Genomic DNA, 20,414 nt, shown 5'->3' with positions numbered 1-20,414 from the left:
GCAATCCAGAAAAAGGCCAGGATCTAGCCATCAAGTATGAGAAATATGCGAAAGAATGAGCCTGATGAGAGCAAATCCCAGACCTAACCTAGACCTAACATGAATTATTCTCTAAAATATTGATCAAAACCAGGTTTAATTGACTGTTTCAGTGTGGTACCACATTACTACGTGATCCAAACCAGAAAAAACCCAGGATCCGTTCAACAAGTATGAGAAGAATCCGAAAGTATGAGTCTGATGAGTGAAAATCCCAGGCCTAACCTAGACCTAATATGCGTTATCCTCAAAAATATTGATCGAAACCTGGTTTAATCGACTGTTTCAGTGTGGTACCACATTACTATGGGATCCAAACCAGAAAATAACCCAGGATCTGTTCAACGAGTATGTGAAGTGTGCGAAAGAATGAGCCTGATGAGAGCAAACCCCAGACCTACCCCAGACCTAACATGAATTATTCTCTAAAATATTGATCGAAACCAGGTTTAATTGACTGTTTCAGTGTGGTACCACATTACTACGTGAACCAAACCAGAAAAAACCCAGGATCTGTTAAACGAGTATGTGAAGTGTGCGAAAGTATGAGCCTGATGAGGGCGAATTCCAGACCTATCCCAGACCTAACTTGCGTTATCCTCCAAAATATTGATCGAAACAAGGTTTAATTGACTGTCTCAGTGTGGTACCATATTACTACGTGATCCAATCCAGAAATAGCCCAGGATGTAGCCATGAAGTATGAGAAATTTGCGAAAGTATGAGCCTGATGAGGGCAAATCCTAGACCTAACCCAGACCTAACATACGTTATCATCTAAAATATTTATCACACCTGGTTTAATTGATTGTTTCAGTGTGGTACCACATTACTACGTGAACCATACCAGAAAAAACCCAGGATCCGTTCAACAAGTATCTGAAGAATGCGAAAGTATGAGTCTGATGAGTGAAAATTTCAGGGCTAACCTAGACCTAACATGCATTATCCTCTAAAATATTGATCCAAACCAGGTTTTTTGGACTGTTTCAGTGTGGTACCACTTTACTACGTGATCCAAAGCAGAAAAAACCCTCGATCAGGTCAGCATGTATGTTAGAACTGCGAAAGTATGACCCTGATGAGGGTAAATCCCAGGCCTAACCTAGACCTAACATGAATTATTCTCTAAAATATTGATCGAAACCAGGTTTAATTGACTGTTTCAGTGTTGTACTTCATTACTACGTGATGCAATCCAGAAAAATCCCAGGATCTAGCCATCAAGTATGAGAAATATGCGAAAGAATGAGCCTGATGAGAGCAAATCCCAGACCTAACCCAGACCTAACATGAATTATTCTCTAAAATATTGATCGAAACCAGGTTTAATTGACTGTTTCAGTGTGGTACCACATTACTACGTGATCCAATCCAGTAATAGCCCAGGATCCAGCCATGAAGTATGAGAAATATGCGAAAGTATGAGCCTGATGAGGGCAAGTCCTAGTCCTAACCCAGGCCTAACATGCGTTATCTTCTAAAATATTGAGCGAAACCAGGTTTAATGGACTGTTTCAGTGTGGTAACTCACTACTTCGTGATCCAAACCAGAGAAAACCCAGGATCTGTTCAACAAGTATGCGAAAAACGCGAAACTGTGAGCCTGAGGAGGGCAAATCTTAGACCTAACACAGACCTAAGATGCGTTATCCTCTAAAATATTAATCCAGACCAGGTTTCATTGAATGTTTCAGTGTGGTACCACATTACTACGTGATCCAATCCAGAAATAGCCCAGGATCTAGCCATGAAGTATGAGAAATATGCGAAAGTATGAGCCTGATGAGGGCAAATCCTAGACCTAACCCAAACCTAACATGCGTTATCCTCTAAAATATTGATCAAGACCAGGTTTAATTGAATGTTTCTGTGTGGTACCACATTACTACGTGAACCAAACCAGAAAAAACCCAGGATCTGTTAAACGAGTATGTGAAGTGTGCGAAAGTATGAGACTGATGAGGGCGAATCCCAGACCTATCCCAGACCTAACTTGCGTTATCCTCCAAAATATTGATCGAAACAAGGTTTAATTGACTGTTTCAGCGGGGTACCACATTACTACGTGATACAATCCAGAAACAGCCCAGGATCTAGCCATGAAGTATGAGAAATATGCGAAAGTATGAGCCTGATGTGGGCAAATCCTAGACCTAACCCAAACCCAACATGCGTTATCCTCTAAAATATTTATCATGACCAGGTTTATTTGAATGTTTCAGTGTGGTACCACATTACTACGTGATCCAAACCAGAAAAAACCCAGGATCCGTTCAACAAGTATGTGAAGAATGCGAACGTAAGAGTCTGCTGAGGGCAAATCCCAGACCTTTCCCAGACCTAACTTGCGTTGTCCTCTAAGATATTGATGGAAACCAGGTTTAATTGACTGTTTCAGTGTTGTACTTCATTACTACGTGACGCAATCCAGAAAAAGCCCAGGATCTAGCCATCAAGTATGAGAAATATGCGAAAGAATGAGTCTGATGAGTGCAAATCCCAGACCTAACCTAGACCTAACATGAATTATTCTCTAAAATATTGATCGAATCCAGGTTTAATCGACTGTTTCAGTGAGGTACCACATTACTACGTGATCCAAGCCAGAAAAAACCCAGGATCCGTTCAACAAGTATGTGAAGAATGCGAAAGAATGAGTCTGATGAGTGAAAATCCCGGGCCGAACCTAGACCTAACATGCGTTATCCTCAAAAATATTGATCAAAACCTGGTTTAATCGACTGTTTCAGTGTGGTACCACAATACTACGTGATGCAATCCAGAAAAAGCCCAGGTTCTAGCCATCAAGTATGAGAAATATGCGAAAGAATGAACCTGATGAGGGCAAATCCTAGTCCTATCCCAGACCTAACTTGCGTTATCCTCTAAAATATTGATCGAAACCAGGTTTAATTGACTGTTTCAGTGTGGTACCACATTACTACGTGATCAAATCCAGTAAAACCCCAGGATCCGTTCAACAAGTATGTGAAGAATGCGAAAGTATGAGTCTGATGAGTGAAAATCCCCGGCCTATCCCAGACCTAACTTGCGTTATCCTCTAAAATATTGATTAAACCAGGTTTAATTGACTGTTTCTGTGTGGTACCACATTACTACGTGATACAATCCAGAAATAGCCCAGGATCTAGCCATGAAGAATGAGAAATATGCGAAAGTATGAGCCTGACGAGGGCAAATCCCAGACCTAACCCAGACCTAACATGCGTTATCCTCAAAAATATTGATCGAAACCAGGTTTAATCGACTGTTTCAGTGTGGTACCACACTACTACGTGACCCAAACCAGAAAAAACCCAGGATCCGTTCAACAAGTATGAGAAGAATGCGAAAGTATGAGTCTGATGAGTGATAATCCCAGGCCTAACCTAGACCTAACATGCGTTATCCTCAAAAATATTGATCGAAACCTGGTTTAATCGACTGTTTCAGTGTGGTACCACATTACTATGCGATCCAAGCCAGAAAATAACCCAGGAGCTGTTCAACGAGTATGTGAAAAACGCGAAAGTATGAGCCTGATGTGGGCAAATCCCAGACCTATCCCAGACCTAACTTGCGTTGTCCTCTAAGATATTGATGGAATCCAGGTTTAATTGACTGTTTCATTGTTGTACTTCATTACTACGTGATGCAATCCAGAAAAAGGCCAGGATCTAGCCATCAAGTATGAGAAATATGCGAAAGAATGAGCCTGATGAGAGCAAATCCCAGACCTAACCTAGACCTAACATGAATTATTCTCTAAAATATTGATCAAAACCAGGTTTAATTGACTGTTTCAGTGTGGTACCACATTACTACGTGATCCAAACCAGAAAAAACCCAGGATCCGTTCAACAAGTATGAGAAGAATCCGAAAGTATGAGTCTGATGAGTGAAAATCCCAGGCCTAACCTAGACCTAATATGCGTTATCCTCAAAAATATTGATCGAAACCTGGTTTAATCGACTGTTTCAGTGTGGTACCACATTACTATGGGATCCAAACCAGAAAATAACCCAGGATCTGTTCAACGAGTATGTGAAGTGTGCGAAAGAATGAGCCTGATGAGAGCAAACCCCAGACCTACCCCAGACCTAACATGAATTATTCTCTAAAATATTGATCGAAACCAGGTTTAATTGACTGTTTCAGTGTGGTACCACATTACTACGTGAACCAAACCAGAAAAAACCCAGGATCTGTTAAACGAGTATGTGAAGTGTGCGAAAGTATGAGCCTGATGAGGGCGAATTCCAGACCTATCCCAGACCTAACTTGCGTTATCCTCCAAAATATTGATCGAAACAAGGTTTAATTGACTGTCTCAGTGTGGTACCATATTACTACGTGATCCAATCCAGAAATAGCCCAGGATGTAGCCATGAAGTATGAGAAATTTGCGAAAGTATGAGCCTGATGAGGGCAAATCCTAGACCTAACCCAGACCTAACATACGTTATCATCTAAAATATTTATCACACCTGGTTTAATTGATTGTTTCAGTGTGGTACCACATTACTACGTGAACCATACCAGAAAAAACCCAGGATCCGTTCAACAAGTATCTGAAGAATGCGAAAGTATGAGTCTGATGAGTGAAAATTTCAGGGCTAACCTAGACCTAACATGCATTATCCTCTAAAATATTGATCCAAACCAGGTTTTTTGGACTGTTTCAGTGTGGTACCACTTTACTACGTGATCCAAAGCAGAAAAAACCCTCGATCAGGTCAGCATGTATGTTAGAACTGCGAAAGTATGACCCTGATGAGGGTAAATCCCAGGCCTAACCTAGACCTAACATGAATTATTCTCTAAAATATTGATCGAAACCAGGTTTAATTGACTGTTTCAGTGTTGTACTTCATTACTACGTGATGCAATCCAGAAAAATCCCAGGATCTAGCCATCAAGTATGAGAAATATGCGAAAGAATGAGCCTGATGAGAGCAAATCCCAGACCTAACCCAGACCTAACATGAATTATTCTCTAAAATATTGATCGAAACCAGGTTTAATTGACTGTTTCAGTGTGGTACCACATTACTACGTGATCCAATCCAGTAATAGCCCAGGATCCAGCCATGAAGTATGAGAAATATGCGAAAGTATGAGCCTGTTGAGGGCAAGTCCTAGTCCTAACCCAGGCCTAACATGCGTTATCTTCTAAAATATTGAGCGAAACCAGGTTTAATGGACTGTTTCAGTGTGGTAACTCACTACTTCGTGATCCAAACCAGAGAAAACCCAGGATCTGTTCAACAAGTATGCGAAAAACGCGAAACTGTGAGCCTGAGGAGGGCAAATCTTAGACCTAACACAGACCTAAGATGCGTTATCCTCTAAAATATTTATCCAGACCAGGTTTCATTGAATGTTTCAGTGTGGTACCACATTACTACGTGATCCAATCCAGAAATAGCCCAGGATCTAGCCATGAAGTATGAGAAATATGCGAAAGTATGAGCCTGATGAGGGCAAATCCTAGACCTAACCCAAACCTAACATGCGTTATCCTCTAAAATATTGATCAAGACCAGGTTTAATTGAATGTTTCTGTGTGGTACCACATTACTACGTGAACCAAACCAGAAAAAACCCAGGATCTGTTAAACGAGTATGTGAAGTGTGCGAAAGTATGAGACTGATGAGGGCGAATCCCAGACCTATCCCAGACCTAACTTGCGTTATCCTCCAAAATATTGATCGAAACAAGGTTTAATTGACTGTTTCAGCGTGGTACCACATTACTACGTGATACAATCCAGAAACAGCCCAGGATCTAGCCATGAAGTATGAGAAATATGCGAAAGTATGAGCCTGATGTGGGCAAATCCTAGACCTAACCCAAACCCAACATGCGTTATCCTCTAAAATATTTATCATGACCAGGTTTATTTGAATGTTTCAGTGTGGTACCACATTACTACGTGATCCAAACCAGAAAAAACCCAGGATCCGTTCAACAAGTATGTGAAGAATGCGAACGTAAGAGTCTGCTGAGGGCAAATCCCAGACCTTTCCCAGACCTAACTTGCGTTGTCCTCTAAGATATTGATGGAAACCAGGTTTAATTGACTGTTTCAGTGTTGTACTTCATTACTACGTGACGCAATCCAGAAAAAGCCCACGATCTAGCCATCAAGTATGAGAAATATGCGAAAGAATGAGTCTGATGAGTGCAAATCCCAGACCTAACCTAGACCTAACATGAATTATTCTCTAAAATATTGATCGAAACCAGGTTTAATCGACTGTTTCAGTGAGGTACCACATTACTACGTGATCCAAGCCAGAAAAAACCCAGGATCCGTTCAACAAGTATGTGAAGAATGCGAAAGAATGAGTCTGATGAGTGAAAATCCCGGGCCGAACCTAGACCTAACATGCGTTATCCTCAAAAATATTGATCAAAACCTGGTTTAATCGACTGTTTCAGTGTGGTACCACAATACTACGTGATGCAATCCAGAAAAAGCCCAGGTTCTAGCCATCAAGTATGAGAAATATGCGAAAGAATGAACCTGATGAGGGCAAATCCTAGACCTATCCCAGACCTAACTTGCGTTATCCTCTAAAATATTGATCGAAACCAGGTTTAATTGACTGTTTCAGTGTGGTACCACATTACTACGTGATCAAATCCAGTAAAACCCCAGGATCCGTTCAACAAGTATGTGAAGAATGCGAAAGTATGAGTCTGATGAGTGAAAATTCTCGGCCTAACCTAGACCTAACTTGCGTTATCCTCTAAAATATTGATCGAAACCAGGTTTAATTGACTGTTTCAGTGTGGTACCACATTACTACGTGATCCAATCCAGAAATAGCCCAGGATCTAGCCATGAGGTATGAGAAATATGCGAAAGTATGAGCCTGACGAGAGCAAATCCTAGACCTAACCCAGACCTAACATGCGTTAACCTCTAAAATATTTAACAAGACCAGGATTAATTGATTGTTTCAGTGTGGTCCCACATTACTACGTGATCCAAACCAGAAAAAACCCATGATCCGTCCAACAAGTATGTGACGAATGCGAAAGAATGAGTCTGATGAGTGAAAATCCCAGGCCTAACCTAGACATAACTTTCGTTATCCTCTAAACTATTGATCGAAACCAGGTTTAGTGGGCTGTTTCATTGTTGTACTTCATTACTACGTGATGCAATCCAGAAAAAGCCCAGGATCTAGCAATCAAGTATGAGAGATATGCGAAAGAATGAGCCTGATGAGAGCAAATCTTAGACCTAACACAGACCTAAGATGCGTTATCCTCTAAAATATTTATCCAGACCAGGTTTCATTGAATGTTTCAGTGTGGTACCACATTACTACGTGATCCAATCCAGAAATAGCCCAGGATCTAGCCATGAAGTATGAGAAATATGCGAAAGTATGAGCCTGATGAGGGCAAATCCTAGACCTAACCCAAACCTAACATGCGTTATCCTCTAAAATATTGATCAAGACCAGGTTTAATTGAATGTTTCAGTGTGGTACCACATTACTACGTGAACCAAACCAGAAAAAACCCCGGATCAGTTAAACGAGTATGTGAAGTGTGCGAAAGTATGAGCCTGATGAGGGCGAATCCCAGACCTATCCCAGACCTAACTTGCGTTATCCTCTAAAATATTGATCGAAACAAGGTTTAATTGACTGTTTCAGCGTGGTACCACATTACTACGTGATACAATCAAGAAACAGCCCAGGATCTATCCATGAAGTATGAGAAATATGCGAAAGTATGAGCCTGATGTGGGCAAATCCTAGACCTAACCCAAACCCAACATGCGTTATCCTCTAAAATATTTATCAAGACCAGGTTTGTTTGAATGTTTCAGTGTGGTACCACATTACTACGTGATCCAAACCAGAAAAAACCCAGGATCCGTTCAACAAGTATGTGAAGAATGCGAACGTAAGAGTCTGATGAGGGCAAATCCCTGACCTATCCCAGACCTAACTTGCGTTGTCCTCTAAGATATTGATGGTAACCAGGTTTAATTGACTGTTTTAGTGTTGTACTTCATTACTACGTGATGCAATCCAGAAAAAGCCCAGGATCTAGCTATCAAATATGAGAAATATGCGAAAGAATGAGTCTGATGAGTGCAAATCCCAGACCTAACCTAGACCTAACATGAATTATTCTCTAAAATATTGATCGAAACCAGGTTTAATTGACTGTTTCAGTGTGGTACCACATTACTACGTGGTGCAATCCAGAAAAAGCCCAGGATCTAGCCATCAAGTATGAGAGATATGCGAAAGAATGAGCCTGATGAGAGCAAATCCCAGACCTAACCCAGACCTAACATGAATTATTCTCTAAAATATTCATCGAAACCAGATTTAATTGACTGTTTCAGTGTGGTACCACATTACTACGTGATCCAATCCAGTAATAGCCCAGGATCCAGCCATGAAGTATGAGAAATATGCGAATGTATGAGCCTGACGAGGGCAAGTCCTAGACCTAATCCAGACCTAACATGCGTTATCCTCTAAAATATTTATCAAGACCAGGTTTAATTGATTGTTTCAGTGTGGTCCCATATTAGTACGTGATCCAAACCAGAAAAAACCCAGGATCCGTTCAACAAGTATGTGAAGTATGCCAAAGTATGAGTCTGATGAGTGAAAATCCCAGGCCAAACCCAGACCTAACATGCCTTATCCTCTAAAACATTGATGGAAACCAGGTTTAATTGACTGTTTCAGTGTCGTACTTCATTACTACGTGATGCAATCCAGTAAAAACACAGGATCCGTTCAACAAGTATGTGAAGAATGCGAAAGTATGAGTCTGATGAGTGAAAATCCCCGGCCTAACCTAGACCTAACGTGCGTTATCCTAAAAAATATTGATCGAAACCAGGTTTAATGGACTGTTTCAGTGTGGTCCCACATTACTACGTGATCCAAACCAGAAAAAACCCAGGATCCGTTCAACAAGTATGTGAAGAATGCGAAAGTATGAGTGTGATGAGTGAAAAACCCCGGCCTAACCTAGACCTAACATGCGTTATCCTCAAAAATATTTATCGAAACCTGGTTTAATCGTCTGTTTCAGTGTGGTACCACATTACTATGTGATCCAAACCAGAAAATTACACAGGATCTGTTCAACGAGCATGTGAAGTGTGCGAAAGTATGATTCTAATGAGGGCAAATCCCAGACCTATCCCAGACCTAACATGCGTTATCCTCTAAAATATTTATCAAGCCCAGGTTTAATTGATTGTTTCAGTGTGGTACCACACTACTACGTGACCGAAACCGGAAAACACCCAGGATCTGTTCAACAAGTATGTGAAAAACGCGAAAGTATGAGCCTGATGAGGGCAACTCCCAGACCTATCCCAGACCTAACTTGCGTTATCTTCTAAAATATTGAACGAAACCAGGTTTAATTGACTGTTTCAGCGTGGTACCTCATTACTACGTGATACAATCCAGAAACAGCCCAGGATCTAGCCATGAAGTATGAGAAATATGTAAAAGTATGAGCCTGATGAGGGCAAATCATAGACCTAACCCAGACCTAACATGCGTTATCATCTAAAATATTTATCAAGACCTGGTTTAATTGTTTGTTTCAGTGTGGTACCACATTACTACGTGAACCATACCAGAAAAAACCCAGGATCCGTTCAACAAGTAGGTGAAGTATGCGAAAGTATGAGTCTGATGAGTGAAAATTTCAGGGCTAACCTAGACCTAACATGCATTATCCTCTAAAATATTGATCCAAACCAGGTTTTTTGGACTGTTTCAGTGTGGTACCACTTTACTACGTGATCCAAAGCAGAAAAAAGCCTCGATCAGGTCAACATGTATGTTAGAACTGCGAAAGTATGACCCTGATGAGGGCAAATCCCAGGCCTAACCTAGACCTAACATGAATTATTCTCTAAAATATTGATCGAAACCAGATTTAATTGACTGTTTCAGTGTGGTACCACATTACTACGTGATCCAATCCAGTAATAGCCCAGGATCCAGCCATGAAGTATGAGAAATATGCGAAAGTATGAGCCTGACGAGGGCAAATCCTAGACCTAACCCAGACCTAACATGCGTTATCCTCTAAAATATTTATCAAGACCAGGTTTAATTGATTGTTTCAGTGTGGCCCCATATTACTACGTGATCCAAACCAGAAAAAACCCAGGATCCGTTCAACAAGTATGTGAAGTATGCGAAAGTATGAGTCTGATGAGTGAAAATCCCAGGCCAAACCCAGACCTAACATGCCTTATCCTCTAAAACATTGATGGAAACCAGGTTTAATTGACTGTTTCAGTGTCGTACTTCATTACTACGTGATGCAATCCAGTAAAAACCCAGGATCCGTTCAACAAGTATGTGAAGAATGCGAAAGTATGAGTCTGATGAATGAAAATCCCCGGCCTAACCTAGACCTAACATGCGTTATCCTCTAAAATATTTATCAAGACCAGGTTTAATTGATTGTTTCAGTGTGGCCCCATATTACTACGTGATCCAAACCAGAAAAAACCCAGGATCCGTTCAACAAGTATGTGAAGTATGCGAAAGTATGAGCCTGACGAGGGCAAATCCTAGACCTAACCCAGACCTAACATGCGTTATCCTCAAAAATATTGATCGAAACCAGGTTTAATCGACTGTTTCAGTGTGGTACCACACTACTACGTGACCCAAACCAGAAAAAACCCAGGATCCGTTCAACAAGTATGAGAAGAATGCGAAAGTATGAGTCTGATGAGTGATAATCCCAGGCCTAACCTAGACCTAACATGCGTTATCCTCAAAAATATTGATGGAAACCAGGTTTAATCGACTGTTTCAGTGTTGTACTTCATTACTACGTGATGCAATCCAGAAAAAGCCCAGTATCTAGCCATCAAGTATGAGAAATATGCGAAAGAATGAGCCTGATGAGAGCAAATCCCAGACCTAACCTAGACCTAACATGAATTATTCTCTAAAATATTGATGGAAACCAGGTTTAATTGACTGTATCAGTGTTGCACTTCATTACTACGTGATCCAAACCAGTAAAAATCCAGGATCCGTTCAACAAGTATGTGAAGAATGCGAAAGTATGAGTGTGATGAGTGAAAAACCCCGGCCTAACCTAGACCTGACATGCGTTATCCTCAAAAATATTGATCGAAACCTGGTTTAATCGTCTGTTTCAGTGTGGTACCACATTACTATGTGATCCAAACCAGAAAATAACCCCGGATCTGTTCAACGAGTATGTGAAGTGAGCGAAAGTATGAGTCTGGTGAGGGCAAATCCCCGACCTATCCCAGACCTAACATGCGTTGTCCTCTAAAATATTTATCAAGACCAGGTTTAATTGATTGTTTCTGTGTGGTCCCGCATTACTACGCGATCCAAACCAGAAAAAACCCAGGATCCGTTCAACAAGTATGTGAAGAATGCGAATGTACGAGTCTGATGAGTGAAAATCACAGACCTAACGTAGACCTAACATGCGTTATCCTCAAAAATATTGATCGAAACCAGGTTTAATCGACTGTTTCAGTGTGGTACCACATTACTACGTGATCCAAACCAGAAAAAAACCCAGGACCTGTTCAACAAGTATGTGAAAAACGCGAAAGTATGAGCCTGATGACGGCAAATCCCAGACCCATCCCAGACCTAACTTGCGTTATCCTCAAAAATATTGATAGAAACCTGGTTTAATCGACTGTTTCAGTGTTGTACTTCATTACTACGAGATCCAATCCAGAAATAGCCCAGGATCTAGCCATGAAGTATGAGAAATATGCGAAAGTATGAGCCTGACGAGGGCAAATCCTAGACCTAACCCAGACCTAACATGCGTTATCCTCCCTAATATTTATCAAGACCAGGTTTAATTGATTGTTTCAGTGTGGTCCCACATTACTACGTGATCCAAACCAGAAAAAACCCAGGATCCGTTCAACAAGTATGTGAAGAATGCGAAAGTATGAGTCTGATGAGTGAAAATCCCAGGCCTAACCTAGGCCTAACATGCGTTATCCTCAAAAATATTGACCGAAACCAGGTTTAATCGATTGTTTCAGTGTGGTACCACACTACTACGTGAACCAAACCGGAAAAAACCCAGGATCTAGCCATCAAGTATGAGAAATATGCGGAAGTATGAGCCTGATGAGGGCGAATCCCTGACCTATCCCAGACCTAACTTGCGTTATCCTCTAAAATATTTATCAAGACCAGGTTTAATTGAATGTTTCAGTGTGGTACCACATTACTACGTGATTCTTACCAGTAAAAACCCAGGATCCGTTCTACAAGTATGTGAAGAATGCGAAAGTATGAGTCTGATGAGTGAAAATCCCCGGCCTAACCTAGACCTAACATGCGTTATCCTAAAAAATATTGATCCAAACCAGGTTTAATGGACTGTTTCAGTGTGGTACCACACTACTACGTGAACCAAACCGGAAAAAACCCAGGATCTAGCCATCAAGTATGAGAAATATGCGGAAGTATGAGCCTGATGAGGGCGAATCCCTGACCTATCCCAGACCTAACTTGCGTTATCCTCTAAAATATTGATCGAAATCAGGTTTAATTGACTGTTTCAGCGTGGTACCACATTACTACGTGATACAATCCAGAAACAGCCCAGGGTCTAGCCATGAAGTATGAGAAATATGCGAAAGTATGAGCCTGATGAGGGCAAATCCAAGACCTAACCCAAACCTAACATGCGTTATCCTCTAAAATATTTATCAAGACCAGGTTTAATTGAATGTTTCAGTGTGGTACCACATTACTACGTGAACCAAACCAGAAAAAACCCTGTATCTGTTCAACAAGTATGTGAAGAATGCTAAAGTATGAGTCTGATGAGTGAAAATCCCAGGGCTAACCTAGACCTAACATGCGTTATCCACTAAAATATTGATCCAAACCAGGTTTAATGGACTGTTTCAGTGTGGTACCACTTTACTGCGTGATCCAAAGCAGAAGAAACCCTCGATCAGGTCAACATGTATGTTAAAACAGCGAAAGTATGACCCTGATGTGGGCAAATCCCAGGCCTAACCTAGACCTAACATGCGTTGTCCTCTAAGATATTGATGGAAACCAGGTTTAATTGACTGTTTCAGTGTTGCACTTCATTACTACGTGATCCAAACCAGTAAAAACCCAGGATCCGTTCAACAAGTATGTGAAGAATGCGAAAGTATGAGTGTGATGAGTGAAAAACCCCGGCCTAACCTAGACCTAACATGCGTTATCCTCAAAAATATTTATCGAAACCTCGTTTAATCGTCTGTTTCAGTGTGGTACCACACTACTACGTGACCCAATCCAGAAAAAACCCAGGATCTGTTCAACAAGTATGTGAAAAACGCGAAAGTATGAGCCTGATGAGGGAAAATCCCAGAACTATCTCAGACCTAACTTGCGTTATCCTCAAAAATATTGATCGAAACCAGGTTTAATGGACTGTTTCAGTGTGGTCACACATTACTACGTGATCCAAACCAGAAAAAACCCAGGATCCGTTCAACAAGTATGTGATGAATGCGAAAGTATGAGTCTGATGAGTGAAAATCACAGACCTAACCTAGACCTAACATGCGTTATCCTCTAAAATATTGATCCAAACCAGGTTTAATGGACTGTTTCAGTGTGGTACCACACTACTACGTGATCCAAACCAGAAAAAACCCAGGATCTGTTCAACAAGTATGTGAAAATCGCGAAAGTATGAGCCTGATGAGGGCAAATCCCAGACCTATCCAAAACCTAACTTGCGTTGTCCTCTAAGATATTGATGGAAACCAGGTTTAATCGACTGTTTCAGTGTTGTACTTCATTACTACGTGATGCAATCCAGAAAAAGCGCAGGATCTAGCCATCAAGTATGAGAAATATGCGAAAGAATGAGCCTGATGAGAGCAAATCCCAGACCTAACCTAGACCTAACATGAATTATTCTCCAAAATATTGATCGAAACCAGATTTAATTGACTGTTTCAGTGTGGTACCCCATTGCTACGTGATCCAAACCAGAAAAGACCCAGGATCCGGTCAACAAGTATGTGAAGAATGCGAGAGGATGAGTCTGATGAGTGAAAATCCCAGGCCTAACCTAGACCTAACATGCGTTATCCTCAAAAATATTGATCGAAACCTGGTTTAATCGACTGTTTCAGTGTGGTACCACATTACTATGTGATCCAAAGCAGAAAAAGCCAGGGATCTGTTCAACAAGTATGTGAAGAACGCGAAAATATGAACCTGATGAGGGCAGATCCCAGGCCTAACCTAGGCCTAACATGCGTTATCTTCTAAAATATTGAGCGAAACCAGGTTTAATTGACTGTTTCAGTGTGGTACCACATTACTACGTGATCCAATCCAGAAATAGCCCAGGATCTAGCCATGAAGTATGAGAAATATGCGAAAGTATGAGCCTGATGAGGGCAAATCCTAGACCTAACCCAGACCTAACATACGTTGGCCTCTAAAATATTTATCAAGACCAGGTTTAATTGATTGTTTCAGTGTGGTCCCACATTACTACGTGATCCAAACCAGAAAAAACCCAGGATCCGTTCAACAAGTATGTGAAGAATGCGATTGTATGAGTCTGATGAGTGAAAATCCCAGGCCTAACCTAGACCTAACATGCGTTATCTTCAAAAATATTGATCGAAACCTGGTTTAATCGACTGTTTCAGTGTTGTACTTCATTACTACGTGATGCAATCCAGAAAAAGCCCAGGATCTAGCCATCAAGTATGAGAAATATGCGAAAGAATGAGCCTGATGAGAGCAAATCCCAGACCTAACCTAGACCTAACATGAATTATTCTCTAAAATATTGATGGAAACCAGGTTTAATTGACTGTATCAGTGTTGCACTTCATTACTACGTGATCCAAACCAGTAAAAATCCAGGATCCGTTCAACAAGTATGTGAAGAATGCGAAAGTATGAGTGTGATGAGTGAAAACCCCGGTCTAACCTAGACCTGACATGCGTTATCCTCAAAAATATTGATCGAAACCTGGTTTAATCGTCTGTTTCAGTGTGGTACCACATTACTATGTGATCCAAACCAGAAAATAACCCAGGATCTGTTCAACGAGTATGTGAAGTGTGCGAAAGTATGAGTCTGGTGAGGGCAAATCCCCGACCTATCCCAGACCTAACATGCGTTTTCATCTGTAATATTTATCAAGACCAGGTTTAATTGATTGTTTCTGTGTGGTCCCGCATTACTACGCGATCCAAACCAGAAAAAACCCAGGATCCGTTCAACAGGTATGTGAAGAATGCGAATGTACGAGTCTGATGAGTGAAAATCACTGACGTAACGTAGACCTAACATGCGTTATCCTCAAAAATAGTGATCGAAACCAGGTTTAATCGACTGTTTCAGTGTGGTACCACATTACTACGTGATCCAGACCAGAAAAAAACCCAGGACCTGTTCAACAAGTATGTGAAAATCGCGAAAGTATGAGCCTGATGAGGGCAAATCCCAGACCTATCCAAAACCTAACTTGCGTTGTCCTCTAAGATATTGATGGAAACCAGGTTTAATCGACTGTTTCAGTGTTGTACTTCATTACTACGTGATGCAATCCAGAAAAAGCGCAGGATCTAGCCATCAAGTATGAGAAATATGCGAAAGAATGAGCCTGATGAGAGCAAATCCCAGACCTAACCTAGACCTAACATGAATTATTCTCCAAAATATTGATCGAAACCAGGTTTAATTGACTGTTTCAGTGTGGTACCCCATTGCTACGTGATCCAAACCAGAAAAGACCCAGGATCCGGTCAACAAGTATGTGAAGAATGCGAGAGGATGAGTCTGATGAGTGAAAATCCCAGGCCTAACCTAGACCTAACATGCGTTATCCTCAAAAATATTGATCGAAACCTGGTTTAATCGACTGTTTCAGTGTGGTACCACATTACTATGTGATCCAAAGCAGAAAAAGCCAGGGATCTGTTCAACAAGTATGTGAAGAACGCGAAAATATGAACCTGATGAGGGCAGATCCCAGGCCTAACCTAGGCCTAACATGCGTTATCTTCTAAAATATTGAGCGAAACCAGGTTTAATTGACTGTTTCAGTGTGGTACCACATTACTACGTGATCCAATCCAGAAATAGCCCAGGATCTAGCCATGAAGTATGAGAAATATGCGAAAGTATGAGCCTGATGAGGGCAAATCCTAGACCTAACCCAGACCTAACATACGTTGGCCTCTAAAATATTTATCAAGACCAGGTTTAATTGATTGTTTCAGTGTGGTCCCACATTACTACGTGATCCAAACCAGAAAAAACCCAGGATCCGTTCAACAAGTATGTGAAGAATGCGAAAGTATGAGTCTGATGAGTGAAAATCCCAGGCCTAACCTAGACCTAACATGCGTTTTCTTCAAAAATATTGATCGAAACCTGGTTTAATCGACTGTTTCAGTGTTGTACTTCATTACTACGTGATGCAATCCAGAAAAAGCCCAGGATCTAGCCATCAAGTATGAGAAATATGCGAAAGAATGAGCCTGATGAGAGCAAATCCCAGACCTAACCTAGACCTAACATGAATTATTCTCTAAAATATTGATGGAAACCAGGTTTAATTGACTGTATCAGTGTTGCACTTCATTACTACGTGATCCAAACCAGTAAAAATCCAGGATCCGTTCAACAAGTATGTGAAGAATGCGAAAGTATGAGTGTGATGAGTGAAAACCCCGGTCTAACCTAGACCTGACATGCGTTATCCTCAAAAATATTGATCGAAACCTGGTTTAATCGTCTGTTTCAGTGTGGTACCACATTACTATGTGATCCAAACCAGAAAATAACCCAGGATCTGTTCAACGAGTATGTGAAGTGTGCGAAAGTATGAGTCTGGTGAGGGCAAATCCCCGACCTATCCCAGACCTAACATGCGTTTTCATCTGTAATATTTATCAAGACCAGGTTTAATTGATTGTTTCTGTGTGGTCCCGCATTACTACGCGATCCAAACCAGAAAAAACCCAGGATCCGTTCAACAAGTATGTGAAGAATGCGAATGTACGAGTCTGATGAGTGAAAATCACTGACGTAACGTAGACCTAACATGCGTTATCCTCAAAAATAGTGATCGAAACCAGGTTTAATCGACTGTTTCAGTGTGGTACCACATTACTACGTGATCCAGACCAGAAAAAAACCCAGGACCTGTTCAACAAGTATGTGAAAAACGCGAAAGTATGAGCCTGATGACGGCAAATCCCAGACCCATCCCAGACCTAACTTGCGTTATCCTCAAAAATATTGATAGAAACCTGGTTTAATCGACTGTTTCAGTGTTGTTCTTCATTACTACGAGATCCAATCCAGAAATAGCCCAGGATCTAGCCATGAAGTATGAGAAATATGCGAAAGTATGAGCCTGACGAGGGGCAAATCCTAGACCTAACCCAGACCTAACATGCGTTATCCTCCCTAATATTTATCAAGACCAGGTTTAATTGATTGTTTCAGTGTGGTCCCACATTACTACGTGATCCAAACCAGAAAAAACCCAGGATCCGTTCAACAAGTATGTGAAGAATGCGAAAGTATGAGTCTGATGAGTGAAAATCCCAGGCCTAACCTAGGCCTAACATGCGTTATCCTCAAAAATATTGATCGAAACCAGGTTTAATCGATTGTTTCAGTGTGGTACCACATTACTATGTGATCCAAACCAGAAAATAACCCAGGATCTGTTCAACGAGTATGTGAAGTGTGCGAAAGTATGAGTCTGATGAGGGCAAATCCCAGACCTATCCCAGAGCTAACATGCGTTATCCTCTAAAATATTTATCAAGACCAGGTTTAATTGAATGTTTCAGTGTGGTACCACATTACTACGTGATTCTTACCAGTAAAAACCCAGGATCCGTTCTACAAGTATGTGAAGAATGCGAAAGTATGAGTCTGATGAGTGAAAATCCCCGGCCTAACGTAGACCTAACATGCGTTATCCTAAAAAATATTGATCCAAACCAGGTTTAATGGACTGTTTCAGTGTGGTACCACTTTACTGCGTGATCCAAAGCAGAAGAAACCCTCGATCAGGTCAACATGTATGTTAAAACTGCGAAAGTATGACCCTGATGTGGGCAAATCCCAGGCCTAACCTAGACCTAACATGCGTTGTCCTCTAAGATATTGATGGAAACCAGGTTTAATTGACTGTTTCAGTGTTGCACTTCATTACTACGTGATCCAAACCAGTAAAAACCCAGGATCCGTTCAACAAGTATGTGAAGAATGCGAAAGTATGAGTGTGATGAGTGAAAAACCCCGGCCTAACCTAGACCTAACATGCGTTATCCTCAAAAATATTTATCGAAACCTCGTTTAATCGTCTGTTTCAGTGTGGTACCACATTACTATGTGATCCAAACCAGAAAATAACCCAGGATCTGTTCAACGAGTATGTGAAGTGTGCGAAAGTATGATTCTGATGAGGGCAAATCCCAGACCTATCCCAGACTTAACATGCGTTATCCTCTAAAATATTTATCAAGACCAGGTTTAATTGATTGTTTCAGTGTGGTCACACATTACTACGTGATCCAAACCAGAAAAAACCCAGGATCCGTTCAACAAGTATGTGATGAATGCGAAAGTATGAGTCTGATGAGTGAAAATCACAGACCTAACCTAGACCTAACATGCGTTATCCTCTAAAATATTGATCCAAACCAGGTTTAATGGACTGTTTCAGTGTGGTACCACACTACTACGTGATCCAAACCAGAAAAAACCCAGGATCTGTTCAACAAGTATGTGAAAATCGCGAAAGTATGAGCCTGATGAGGGCAAATCCCAGACCTATCCAAGACCTAACTTGCGTTGTCCTCTAAGATATTGATGGAAACCAGGTTTAATCGACTGTTTCAGTGTTGTACTTCATTACTACGTGATGCAATCCAGAAAAAGCGCAGGATCTAGCCATCAAGTATGAGAAATATGCGAAAGAATGAGCCTGATGAGAGCAAATCCCAGACCTAACCTAGACCTAACATGAATTATTCTCCAAAATATTGATCGAAACCAGGTTTAATTGACTGTTTCAGTGTGGTACCCCATTGCTACGTGATCCAAACCAGAAAAGACCCAGGATCCGGTCAACAAGTATGTGAAGAATGCGAAAGGATGAGTCTGATGAGTGAAAATCCCAGGCCTAACCTAGACCTAACATGCGTTATCCTCAAAAATATTGATCGAAACCTGGTTTAATCGACTGTTTCAGTGTGGTACCACATTACTATGTGATCCAAAGCAGAAAAAGCCAGGGATCTGTTCAACAAGTATGTGAAGAACGCGAAAATATGAACCTGATGAGGGCAGATCCCAGGCCTAACCTAGGCCTAACATGCGTTATCTTCTAAAATATTGAGCGAAACCAGGTTTAATTGACTGTTTCAGTGTGGTACCACATTACTATGTGATCCAAACCAGAAAATAACCCAGGATGTATTCAACGAGTATGTGAAGTGTGCGAAAGTATGAGTCCGATGAGGTCAAATCCCAGACCTATCCCAGACCTAACATGCGTTATCCTCTAAAATATTTATCAAGACCAGGTTTGTTTGAATGTTTCAGTGTGGTACCACACTACTACGTGATCCAAACCAGAAAAAACCCAGGATCTGTTCAACAAGTATGTGAAAATCGCGAAAGTATGAGCCTGATGAGGGCAAATCCCAGACCTATCCAAGACCTAACATGCGTTATCCTCTAAAATATTTATCAAGACCAGGTTTAATTGATTGTTTCAGTGTGGTCCCACATTACTACGTGATCCAAACCAGAAAAAACCCAGGATCCGTTCAACAAGTATGTGAAGAATGCGAAAGTATGAGTCTGATGAGTGAAAATCCCAGGCCTAACCTAGACCTAACATGCGTTATCTTCAAAAATATTGATCGAAACCTGGTTTAATCGACTGTTTCAGTGTGGTACCACATTACTATGTGATCCAAACCAGAAAATAACCCAGGATGTATTCAACGAGTATGTGAAGTGTGCGAAAGTATGAGTCCGATGAGGTCAAATCCCAGACCTATCCCAGACCTAACATGCGTTATCCTCTAAAATATTTATCAAGACCAGGTTTGTTTGAATGTTTCAGTGTGGTACCACACTACTACGTGATCCAAACCAGAAAAAACCCAGGATCTGTTCAACAAGTATGTGAAAATCGCGAAAGTATGAGCCTGATGAGGGCAAATCCCAGACCTATCCAAGACCTAACATGCGTTATCTTCAAAAATATTGATCGAAACCTGGTTTAATCGACTGTTTCAGTGTTGTACTTCA

Source organism: Colletes latitarsis, chromosome 3, assembly GCF_051014445.1.
Source record: "Colletes latitarsis isolate SP2378_abdomen chromosome 3, iyColLati1, whole genome shotgun sequence".
NCBI lineage: Eukaryota > Metazoa > Arthropoda > Insecta > Hymenoptera > Colletidae > Colletes > Colletes latitarsis.
This window is presented reverse-complemented; position numbering follows the sequence as displayed.